The sequence below is a fragment of the Pongo pygmaeus genome, chromosome 5 (genome assembly GCF_028885625.2).
Source record: "Pongo pygmaeus isolate AG05252 chromosome 5, NHGRI_mPonPyg2-v2.0_pri, whole genome shotgun sequence".
NCBI classification, from domain to species: Eukaryota; Metazoa; Chordata; class Mammalia; order Primates; family Hominidae; genus Pongo; species Pongo pygmaeus.
In genome coordinates this window covers 29,269,728-29,283,162 of record NC_072378.2, presented here as the reverse complement: position 1 = coordinate 29,283,162, position 13,435 = coordinate 29,269,728, and positions in this window count along the sequence as shown.

Sequence of the window (13,435 nt, the reverse complement as noted above, 5' to 3'; positions counted from 1 at the left end):
CATTCCTCATATGTTTGTCATATTTTTCTGTTCTTACTACTTAAGCCATGCTTTTGACTTTTCTTTCTTTAGTAGGCCCTCTTAATAAAACATCATCACCAATAGATTAAGAAATGTAATCACGGTAAAGTGATGTTTTACCTCCAGATCTGTTGGTAGCTAATTTTAATTTTATCACCTGCTGCATGGGCCAAGACCAATTTATCTTCACACTGGAATGAAGACAGTCATAATTTTCAATCCCATTTGACATGCATTCTTTATTCTATTCAAAAGGCAGAATTTCCTGAGGGATTTTTCTAAAACTAAGTCCCCAAAACATATTACTATTTTATAGAGTATCTTAAATTTGGGAAACTTTTTTCCCTAAAAATTTAGAAAACAGAATCAGATAAAATACAGAGAAAAAGCAAGGGTTTTTTGATGGGTAATAAAAAGTCTTAGTTATATAATGATTAAATTTAGAAAAAAAAGTAGAAATTACTAATGTTAAAAGTAAAAGTACTTAATTACTATTTTCTATGTGTTATTACCATGTAAAGTACAGTTATGAAGTCAAGACAAATGGGAAGGAAGACTAAGTGGTGGAAGAGAGAAAGAAATACAGACACTGGAGAGAAAATTTAAAAGATAAAGAGACCTAGAGATACCAAGAAGGGAAAATAAATAACATACAATGTAAGAGCCTAAGAGATGGAAAGAGAGATAGAAAAAGGCTTATAGATCAGGCAGAAACAAGTTGTCTAGTGTCTTTCTTCACTATTCTCTCAGGACCGTCTTCTTTTTCTTCCCATACCTACTGATGACTCCCTTGATTAAGTCTTGACTTCTCAGCCCCTCTTTTGTGTAATGTTGTCATAGTGTTCTAGTGGAGTGCCTTGTCTCCACTCCTATCCTGTTTAATGTACCCTGCACATCATCTCTGAGTTAACTTTATTAACATGGCGTTATGTACAGTCTCCTGTACTGTTTTTGTTTTAATAAACTCTACTGGCTTACTGGCACACTCTTCATTTAACTAAATATATTTGTAACCGCTGTCTATAAAATCTAAGTACTACCTACCTTGTAACTCATCTCCTGCAGGAACCCTAAATAATTCTTCCCCAGGTACTGCTTGATCTTTCCTGACTACATACCACTATTATGTAGTGATGTAATATTACTACATAAGGGAATATTATGATGATTCCCTTAATTTGGAATTCACATCTCCTCCCTTATTTGTTCAAAATTCTCTTCATTCTTTATAGTTCAATTCAAAATCTACTTTCTCCTCCATCATTCCACCTAATGTTTTCTATTCCTTCTTAAATCACATGGTACTGCCTGAAATGGTGGTGGTGGTGGTGGTAGTGAGAGTTACTTGACTAATCTATTTAAAATTACAACTTCTCACCACTCCCCCACTCAATAACTCTTGATAACTCCACTCTGTCTTTCATTTCATAGCAGTTATCTAAAGTTATTATTATCAGAATTATGTATCCTATTCACCTCTTTATCTTTAGGGCCATGAATAGAATAATTCCTGGCCTATCATAGGTGTTAAATACTCCTGAATAAATATATGAACATGGGGGGGCAGAAAGGAAAAACCAGTACCAGCCACTGCAAAAACACACTGAAATACAAGGATCAATGACACTATAAAGAAACTGCATCAACTCGTGTGCAAAATCACCAGCTAGCATCATGATGACAGGATCAAATTCACATATAACAATATTAACCTTAAATGTAAATGGGCTAAATGACCCAATTAAAAGACACAGACTGGCAAATTGGATAAAGAGTCAAGACCCCTCAGTGTGCTGTATTCAAGAGATCCTTGACATGTGCCAGGACACACATAGGCTCAAAATAAAGGGATGGAAAAAATTCACCAAGCAAATGGAAAGTAGAGAAAAGCAAGGATTGTAATCCTAGTTTCTGATAAAACAGACTTTAAACCAAAAAAGATAAAAAACACAAAGGAGGGGATAACATAATGGTAAAAGGGGTCAATTCAACAAGGAGAGCTAACTATCCTAAATGTATATGCACCCAATACAGGAGCACCCAGATTCATGAAGCAAGTTCTTAGAGAGCTACAAAGAGACATAGACTTCCACACAATAATACTAAGAGACTTTAACACCCCATTCTCAACATTAGACAGATCATCAAGACAGAAAATTAACAAGGATATTCAGGACTTGAACTTGGCTCTGGATCAAGTGAACCTGATAGATATCTACAAGCCCTTCCAGCCTGAAACAACAGAATATACATTCTTCTCAGTGCCACGTGGCATTTACTCTAAAATTGATCACATAATGGGAAGTAAAGCACTCCTCAACAAATGCAAAAGAACTGAAATTGTAACAAACAGTCTCTCAGACCACAGATCAATCAAATTAGAACTCAGGATTAAGAAACTCACTCAAAACCAACAACGACATGGAAATTGAACAACCTGCTCCTGACTGACTCCTAGGTAAATAATGAAATTAAGGCAGAAACGAAACCATTCTTGAAACTAATAAGAACAAAGAGACAACATACCAGAATCTCTGGGATGCAGCTAAAGCAATGTTTAGAGGGAAATTTGTAGCACTGGAAAGAACTCAAATTGACACCCTAACATCACAACTAAAAGAACTAGAGAAGCAAGCGCAAATAAATCCACAAGCTAGCAGAAAACAAGAAATAACTAAGATCGGAGAAGAACTGAAGAAGAGAGAGACACAAAAAAATGCTTCACCAAATCAATAAATCCAGAAGTTGTTTCTTTTTTGAAGACATTAAGAAAATAGACTGCTAGCTAGACTAATAAAGAAGAAAAAAGAGGAGAATCAAATAGACACAATATAAATGATAAAGGGCATATCACCACTGACCCCATAAAAATACAAACTACCATCAGAGAATACTATAAACATCTCATGCAAGTAAACTAGAAAATCTAGAAGAAATGAATAAATTCCTGGATGCATACACCCTCCCAAGACTAAACCAGGAAGAAGTCAAATCCTTGAATAGAGCAATAACAAGTTCTGAAATTGAAGCAGTAATAAATAGCCTAACAACCAAAAAAAGCCCAGCACCAGATGGACTCACAGTCGAATTCCACCAGAGGTACAAAAAAGAGCTGGTACCACTCCTTCTGGAACTATTTCAAACAATTCAAAAACAGGGACTTCTCCCTAACTAATTTTATAAGCCGAGCATCATCCTGATACTAAAACCTGGCAGAGATGGAATGAAATAAGAAAACTTCTGGCCAATATCTCTGATGAACATCAATGTGAAAATCCTCAATAAAACACTGGCAAACCAAATCCAGCAGCACATCAAAAAGCTTACCCGCCACAATCAAGTCGGCTTCATCCCTGGGATGAAGGCTGGTTCAACATACACAGATCAATAAATGCAATTCATCACATAAACAGAACCAATGACAAAAACCACATGATTATCTAAATAGATACAGAAAAGGCCTTCGATAAATTTCAACATCCCTTCATACTAAAAACTTTCAATACACTAGGTATTGATGGAACATATCGCAAAACAATAAGAGCTATTTATGACAAACCCACAGCCAATATCATACTCAATGGGCAAAGGTGGAAGCATTCCCTTTGAAAACTGTCACAAGACAGGGAAACCCTCTTTCACCATTCCTATTAACATAGTATTGGAAGTTCTGGCCAGGGCAATCAGGCAAGAGAAAGAAATAAAGCGTATTTGAATAAAAAGACTGGAAATCAAATTGTCTCTGTTTGCAGATGACATTGTATATTTAGAAAACCCCATCGTCTCAGCCCAAAATCTCCTTAAGCTGATAAACAACTTCAGCAAAGTCTCAGGATACAAAATCATGTGCAAAAATCACAAGCATTCCTATACACCAACAATAGACAAGCAGAGAACCAAATCATGAATGAACCTCCATTCATAATTGCTACAAAGAGAATAAAATACCTAGGAATACAGCTAACAAAGGATGTGAAGGACTTCAAGGAGAACTACAAACCACTTCTCAAGGAATTAGGAGAGGACACAAACAAATGGTAAAACATTTCATCCTTGTGGATATGAAGAACCAATACTGTGAAAATAGCCATGCTGTCCAAAGTAACTTATAGATTCAATGCTATTCCCATCAAACTACCATTGACATTCTTCAGAGAATTAAAAAAAAAAAGGCTACTTTAAAACTCATATGGAACCAAGAAGGAGCCTGTATAGCCAAGACAATCCTAAGCAAAAAGAACACAGCTGGAGGCACAATGCCACCTGACTTCAAACTACAACACAAGGCTACAGTAACCAAAACAGCATGGTACTGGCACCAAAGCAGACACATAGACCAATAGATCAGAAATAAGATGGCACATCTACAATCATCTGAATTGCAACAAACCTGACAAAAACAAGCAGTGGGGAAATGATTCCCTATTTAATAATGGGAATTGGGAAAATGGGCTAGCCATATGCAGCAAACTGAAACTAGACCCCTTCCTTACACCTTATACAAAAATTAACTCAAGATGTATTAAAGACTTAAATGTAAAACCCAAAACCATAACAATCCTAGAAGAAAATCTAGGTAATACCATTCAGGAAATAGGCATCAGCAAACATTTTATGATGAAATTGTCAAAAGCAATCGCAACAAAAGCTAAAATTGACAAGCGGGATCTAATTAACTAAAGAGCTTCTGTACACCAAAAGAAACTATCATCAGAGTGAACAGGCAACCTGAAGAATGGGAAAAAAATTTTGCAATCTACCCATCTGATAAAGGTCTAATATCCAGAATTTACAAGGAACTTAAACAAATTTACAATAATAAAACAAATAACCCCATCAAAAAGTGGGCAAAGATATGAACAGACACTTCTCAGAAGATATTTACGCAGCCAACAAATCATGAAGAAAAGCTCAACATCACTGATTGTTAGAGAAATACAGAAGAAAAGCTCAACATCACTGATTGTTAGAGAAATACAAATTAAAACCACAATGGGCTACCATCTTACTCCAGTCAGAAGGGCAATTATCAAAAAGTCAAGAAACAATAGATGCTGGCAAGGCTGTGGAGAAATAGGAACACTTTTACACTGTTGGAGGGAATGTAAATTAGTTCAACCATTGCTGAAGACAGTGTGGCAATTCCTCAAGGATCTAGAACCAGAAATACCATTTAGCCCAGCAATCCCATTACTGGGTATAAAACCAAAGGAATATAAATCATTCTATTTTAAAGATACACACACATACGTTTATTGCAGCACTATTCACAATAGCAAAGACCTGGAATCAATCCAAATGCCCATCAATGATAGAATAGATAAAATGTACTACATATATACCATGGAATACTATGCAGCCATAAAAAGGAATAGGATCATGTCCTTTGCAGGGACACGGATGAAGCTGGAAGCCATCATCCTCAACAAAGCAACAGAAACAGAAAACCAAACACCGCATGTTCTCACTAATAAGTGGGAGTAGAATAATGAGAACACATGGACACAGGGAGGGAACAACACACACCAGGGCCTGTTGGAGGGTGGAGGGTGGGAGAGCATCAGGACAAATGGCTAATGCATGCAGGGCTTAATACCTAGGTGATGGGTGGTTAGGTGCAGCAAATCACCATGGCACACGTTTACCTATGTAACAAACCTGCATGTCTGCACATGTATCCCGGAACCTAAAATAAAATAAAATTTAAAATATATATAAACATACCATAAAACTACCATGACATTGAACATTCTAGAGGGTTTGTGCATGAAAGTTTTTGCTTTCTTACTACTTTTTATGCTCCCAGTTAACACACATCTTACAGGAAGTATATATTTTAGTATTTCTCACATCCCATAGTTTATTTCATTCACCATAGAATATTATTCCAGAATATTATGTTCACAGAATAGATGAATAAGCAGAGATAATAAATGATATAATTTAGTTGGTTGTTAATATTATTTTAAGTCAAAATTTTCTGACACATTTGCTTATTAGATGATAAAAAATTTTTTTGGTCAACACATATTTCTCATCAAATATTTCCAAAGTGGGAAACATCCAAGCCTCATACTTTGACAGCATGCTCTTCTGTCTCAATGTAGTCTACCTCTTTCACTTTTTTTTTGCTTTAAATATTAACCATGTACAACTGACTTTCACTTTATATGTCTGCAGCTTTTACTTCTATTCTAAATTCAACCAAATCTCATAATGCCATATTTTGTTTTAATTCAAACTCATAACCCTTTAATCAAAATCAGTTGCCATCTGTTTTATCAATACCACTGCAATTCTCACATTCTGTTTATATCCCATTCGTTTTCTTTACTTTCTGATGCTCTTCCAATGATTAATTCACAGCTCTGAATAAATATAGCATTTTGTTAAATCTAAGGCTGCTCAGTTTCAATATATTAAAGAAAATAAGTAAAGAAATATTAAAAACAAAAAAAGTAAAATACATATAATAAAACCTAGAGAAGCAAATCCCAAAAGCAATATGCTACCATACTGATAAGGGAGTGCTGGGAAGGGAAGAACGTGGTCCCTTTAAATGATACAAAAGGGGAGAAGAGAAGTGCTGGGTAGAGGAATGTGTGGTCACTGACTAGGGCTCCACCCCCACGGACCTAGGTGAGGACAGGCACTCCTGCTTTTTCGCCCAGATGTCGCTTTTCAAAAGACCACCCTGACCCACCATGCCCCCATCCTTGGCCTATAAAAACCCGAGGCCCCAGCAGGCAGACACACAGGTGGCCAGATGTCCAGAGGAGCACGTTGGCGGAAGAAGATGCAAGCGGCTGGTCTTCGAGAGGATGTCGAGAGGAGCACGCAGGCAGAAGAGCACGCAGGCAAAAGAGCACACAGACAGGCACCAGCATGCCAGCAGGCCATCAACTGGTGGGAGGAGGTGGAGTTTGACTGCGGCAGGGGAGAGCAAGGCCCGAGTGGCCCAACTCCAGGGGAAGACCATCTCCCTTCTGGCTCCCCCATCAGTTGAGAGCTACTTCCACTCAATAAAGCTTTACACTAATTCTCCAAGCCCACGTGTGATCTAATTCTCCCGGTACACCAAGGCAAGAAACCCTGGGATACAGAAAGCCTTCTATCCTTGCGACAAGGTAGAAGGTCTAATTGAGCTAACACAAGCCACCTGTAGACAGCAAACTAAGAGCACCCTGTAACACACGCCCACTGGGGCTTCAGAAGCTGCAAACATTTACCCCTAAACACTGCCATGGGGTTGGAGCTCCACAGCCTGCCTGTCTGTAAGCTCCCCTAGATGTTTGAGCAGTGGGGCCCTGAAAAAGCGAGCCACATCCCCATCGCATACCCTGCGAGGGGGACAAGGGAACTTTTCCCATTTCAATACCACTAGAGAGGTTCACAGACAATTTGAGCCCTGTTTTCTCATAACAGAAAAAGAAGGACAGTCAGAACTGTGCGAAGTGAGGATAAAGAAATAGAAAAGTGAGCCAATAGTCATTGGCATTATACACCTGAGAAAGCAGCAGCAGTTACCATACTGAGCATAGCCGGAGGAGTTCACCACAGTTAGAGAAATGAAGGCAGAAATGGTAGGTACACCTGTGGATTTGGAAGTTAAAAACTGATGAGGTTTTAAATCAAAGGAATCAAAGGTTTGTTTTTCTTTGTAATATAAGAAAATAATTTGCTTACAATCTTTTTTTACCTGTCATACACTATTATTCGTTTATTGTTATAGTTGGCAAATAAAAATTATATTTATCACATACAACATGATGTCTTGAAATATGTATACCTTGTGAGATGGCTAAACTGAGCTAATCAACATATGCAATATCTCACATACTTTTTTGTGGTGAGAAAACTCATCTATTCTTTTAGCAATTGTCAAGAATACAAAACGTTATTAACTACAGTCACCATGTTGTACAATAGATCTCTTGAACTTATTTCTTCTATATGACTGAAATATTGTATCCATTTATCAACATCTTCCCACCATATCCCCTCCCAGCCCCTAGTAACCACAATTCTACTCTCTATTTCTATGACTTCAACTTTTAAAAATTCTGCATAATGTGAGATCATGTAGCATTTGTCTTTCTGTTCCTAGCTTACTTCACTTAAAATAATGTTCCCCAGGTTCATCCATGTGGTCACAAATGACAGAATTTGCTTGTTTTTTAAGACGGAATAGTATTCTATTGTGTACATATGCCATGTTTTATTTATCCATTCATCCGCTGATGAACACTTAGGTTGATTCCATGTCTTGGCTATTATGAATGGTGCTGCAATAAACATTGGAGTGCACATATTTCTTTGATATGCTGATTTCATTTCCTTGGATATATACCAAGTAATGGGATTCCGTGATCATATGGTGGGTTTAATTTTTTAAAGAACTTTCATACTATTTTCTATAATGGCTATACTTATTCACATTCCCATCAACAGTGTGGAAGAGTTCCTTTTTCTTGACATCCTCACCAGCATGTGTTACCTTTTGTCTTTTTAATATTAATTATTCTAACAGATATAAGGTTATATCTCATTGTGGTTTTCATTTGCATTTCTCTGCTGACTAATAATTTAGTATTTTTTCATATACCTGTTGGCCATTTGCATGTCTTCTTCTGAGAAATGTCTCTTCAGGTCGTTTGATCATAACTGGGTTATTTGTTTTCTTTAATTGGGTTATTTGTAATGTACATTTTGAATAGTAACCTCTTAACAGATGTGTGCTTGGCTGATTACAAAGGTTGTCTCTTCACTCAGTTGATTGTTCGCTTGGCTGTGCTGAAGCATTTTTGTTTGATGTCGTCAAAATTCTCTCTTTTTGGTTTTATTGCCAGTACTTTCAAGGTCATATCCAAAAAGTCTTTCCCAGATCAATGTCATGTAACTTTTTCCCCAATATTTTCTTCTAGTATTTTTACAATTTCAAATTACACATTTAATCCAAATGTCTTTAATCCATTTTCAGTTTTTTTAAAAAATATAGTGTGAGATAAGGGTCCAATTTCATTCTACTGGCATGCGAATATCCGATTGTTCCAACATTAGTTGTTGAAGGAACTGTCTTTTCTCCATTGTGTGCTATTGGCATTTTTGTCAAAAATCAATGGACTGTAAATGCATACATTTATTTCTGAGTTCTTTATTTTTTTCCATTAGTCTTTCTGTCTGTTTTTATGGCAGTATCATGCTGTCTTAATTGCTCTAGTTTTGGAGTGTATTTTCAAATCAGGTAGTATAATACCTGCAGCTTTGTTCATTTTTTGCAAGATTGCTTTGGCTACTTGGGTTATTTATTAGTTCCATAGAATTATAGGATTTTTTCCTATTTCTGTGAAACATATCATCGATATTTTGATGAGATTATGCTGACTCTGTAGATTACTTTGAATAGCATGAACGTTTTAACAATATTAATTCTTCCAATTCGTAGGATATATTCATAGGATATTTTTCCAATTATTTGTGTCTTTTTCAATTACTTTAATCAATGCTTTATAGTTTTTTGGTGTACAAATCTTTAACTTCCTTGGTTATGTTAATTCCTAAGTATGTTATTTTTCTTTTTTTGTAGCTATTGTAAGTGGGGTTGTTTTCTTGATTTCTTTTTTAGATAGCTTGTTGTTAGTGTATGGAAATAATTTTTATATGTTGATTTGTATCCTGCAAACTTATTGAATTCATTTATTATTTCTAACAGTTTTTTGATAAATTCTTTATAGTTTTTATGTACGATAATATACCACATGCAATCAGGGACAATTTTAACCTTCTCAGGGGAAGAGACAGAATGAGTGTACTTACACCACCATAATGGGAAAAAGAATGTGTATTTTGAAATTTGATTAACCTTAAGTGAAACAAAATAGTCAGTGTTTATTTCTTCCAGTTACATTCTTCCATCCCATTTTTAACACTTCCAGTATTGGAAGAGCTTGAATTGTAAATGGATGTGGAAATAGCTATAAGGTGATGGAAGAACCACCATACTCATAATCAGAAGACGTGCATTTGAAGTTGAACACTACTGATAAATACCAGTGCAATCTTAGTCAAGATAGTTATGGTTTCTTTAATCTGAATTTTCTTTCCTATAAAATAAAAATAATTTTTAAAAACAAAAATACAAAAGTATTTTTTGAAATAACTATAGAAAATAATACATCATTACTAGGGTGGCTGAATGCTCTTCCATGCTTATATGTGATGTTATTTAGTGTAGTTAATATATATTAACCCATTTAACACGCCACATGTGAGAGATACTATTACCATCTTTTTTACAACTGAGCCACCAAATTAACTAGCTTTCTTTAAGTCACATACCTAACAATTGGTGGTTCATTGTTCAAACTCACACAATCTGATTCTAAAAGATGTATTGTTAACTGGTGTATATGCCATATTGAAAATTAGCAACAAGGTTTATTGCTTTCACAGAACATTTAAAAAGAATGCAGGATTGATTTGTTTGTTGGGAGTATTTTATTAGATTATTCTAACCCACTTAGACATAAAACAAAGAAGAATTTGAAATTTTGGAGTTTGAATTCTGTCTCCCACTATAGAGAGTAGGTAACTAGAATAACTTTGGAGGCCTCCTCAGTATTTGTTTTCTTCTAAGACTACAGGTTATAGCAATTGTTAATTTCTACTAAAGATGTGTGTTCACTGAGGGCTGTACTGGCAAAGAGTCCACACAGTTTACACAGAGCTAACAGCAGCTTCTTAACACCATCATTTTTCAGTTTTCGTACAATTAAAAATGGTCTCTTGGAAACTGGCTCTTATCAAGAAAGTTTTTGTTCTACTAGTAGGTCACTTGGGGGCTCATTAGAAAGCTTACAGATAATTGTATTGTTAAGATGTTATAAATGTTTTCACAAAGTCAATAAGTACATAATTGCTTAGGTGCCTCAAAACTGTTTTCTTTGAAGAGCAAGATGATCCATCAGGGCATAAGTATTAAATACCTCCAAAGTGTCTCCAGAGGTGCCAGCTTTGTTAGGTAGTCCCTGGTGCCTTTCTCTCAGGTGTGCCTCATGGTTTTAAAAATTACTTCTGCAAGAGGCCTTTTGGGGTAAGCCACTTAACAAACAGCATGGAGATAAACTTTCTTCAAAGTCTATCCTTCAAAGTTGGCCTCCTTAGGGAAAGAGATGGGTGACTTCATGCAAAGCAGCACACTCAACTGTAAAGGAGAAAGGGTCATTACTATTAAAAAAGGAAGACATTTCAGAAAACCTCAAGGGTGTTTACTTTTTCTCTGAAAGCCCCTTACCCCAGAATGAATGAGAACTGGGTTCTTGTTAATACAAATATATATGCATAGAGAGAGGGCAGAGAGAGAGGCCAGGGAGAGAGTTGGTATCAGCAAAGTTCCAGTTCTCATTCACCCTGGGGACTATGTATGTACAGTATATATTCACATAGTCACCCATTCACTTATTCTCTTGTTTTATTTAATTCACTATTCTGATATACTGGATCATTATTATAGTAGTCTACCATATTGAAAGTTCTATTTAAATTACAAATTAAAATACTAATCCAGGTAACATACAACTGTAAAGAATGTGCCTCATCTTGTAAAATGGAAGCTTTTTTCCACTTGATATTTATGTTGTAGCATTTAAAATTAATTTTGTTCAGTTTCATAAGATCATGCTTTTCTACTATTTATTGCTATTCGTGAATTATAGTATAAATTTGTCATCTATGAATTCAATTTACTGTTGTATATATAGCCTTATGTTTGATTTTTGTTACTATATCATTCATAGATTCTTTTCATGTAGTTTTGAAAAGCTAGATGCATATTATAAACTTATGTATACTTGTATATATACTTATAAAGCTATGTACAATTTACTAACATATATATGTAATAAAATTCTGTATTGGAATATTTCATTAGGTTATTTCAGCCATAAAACATGTATCACCATGCTTTAGAACTTATAGGAAGTGAGATTCTGTGCTAGGGAAGAATTACTTTAGACAAGAACGGGACACTTATAATAGTTCTTTGAGAAATCATATTCTTCCTCTATAGCTGAATCTTTCCATTCAAAACTTATGTTTAAAATTTCCTGCTCTAGGAATTCATCTAGGATTGCATTTGGCACTAACATTGTTAGGCTCTGTGTCCCCACTCAAATCCACCTTGAATTATAATCCCCAGGTGTTGTGGAAGAGACCTGGTGGGAAGTGATTGGATTATGGGGGTGGTTTCCCATTCTTTTCTCATGACAGTGAGTGGATTTTCACAAGATCTGATGTTTTTATAACTGGTAGTTTTTTCTGCACTTGCATAAGCTCTCTTGCCTGCCACCCTGTAAGATGTGTCTTTGCTTCTCCTTCACCTTCTGCCATGATTGTAAGTTTCCTGAGGCCTCTCCAGCAATGCAGAACTCTGCGTTCATTAGACCTCTTTTCTTTATAAATTATCCAGCCTGGGGTATTTTTCTTCATAGCAGTGTGAGAATGGACTAATACAGGTACAGTCAAATTAGTGACTGTTATTCCCTCTATCCAAGTCCTCTGCTTTTTCTGTATCAAGAAACTAGTATCAGTTTTTATTTGGAGGAAATGAATTGATGTGGTGAATAAATGTTTGCCACATCAATATGAGAAAAATATTCCATCATATAGCTTTCATATGTTTTATTTTCTAAAATGCATGAAAGTATCATCTGCTCAATGATACTAGACTGCATACCTAACTAAGTAAAATATTATATGGGACAGAGGTACATTTTGCAAGGACATTCTCATGTTACTAGTTGGGCAGAGGACGTATACTTTTATCTTGTTCAAAATTGCAGATAATGTCGTTTAGTTCAAAGTGAAAATTATATGCTTTTTAAATTTTAATCTGGTTTGGTTTTGAAATGATATATCAAAATTTTAATATCTAATTTACCAGTTGTCTTCCATTACCAATCTCCTGGTGTGTACTTCAAGATATAAACAAATATATTATTATTCTAAAGCAAATAAAAAAACAACTCCATGAAATAAGTCTCATTGATTTTTATTAATGTATTCGTGTTTTTATATACATATACAAAAGTGATATGACTGAGAGTTAAGTCCTGCTTCAAGGTAATTGGAAACCTTGATAGCTACTCAGACTCACATGCTAGAACCATTCTCATGATTATCCTATTCAAGCCTCACTCAAATCTAACTGTTAATTGAAATCAAACGACAATAGATAGCTGGTAAAAAGGTGGGGTTATGAGTACAGTGAGCATGATTGTGGACCTACGTATCCTGCCTATTTTCAAACAAATAGAGTGAGGTATTCCAATTTTTTAGTTTGAAAATGCAAAATCAGCCTTTAAAAATAAAAAGTTTGGGGGGGAGTGGGGAGGGATAGCTTTAGGAGATATACCTA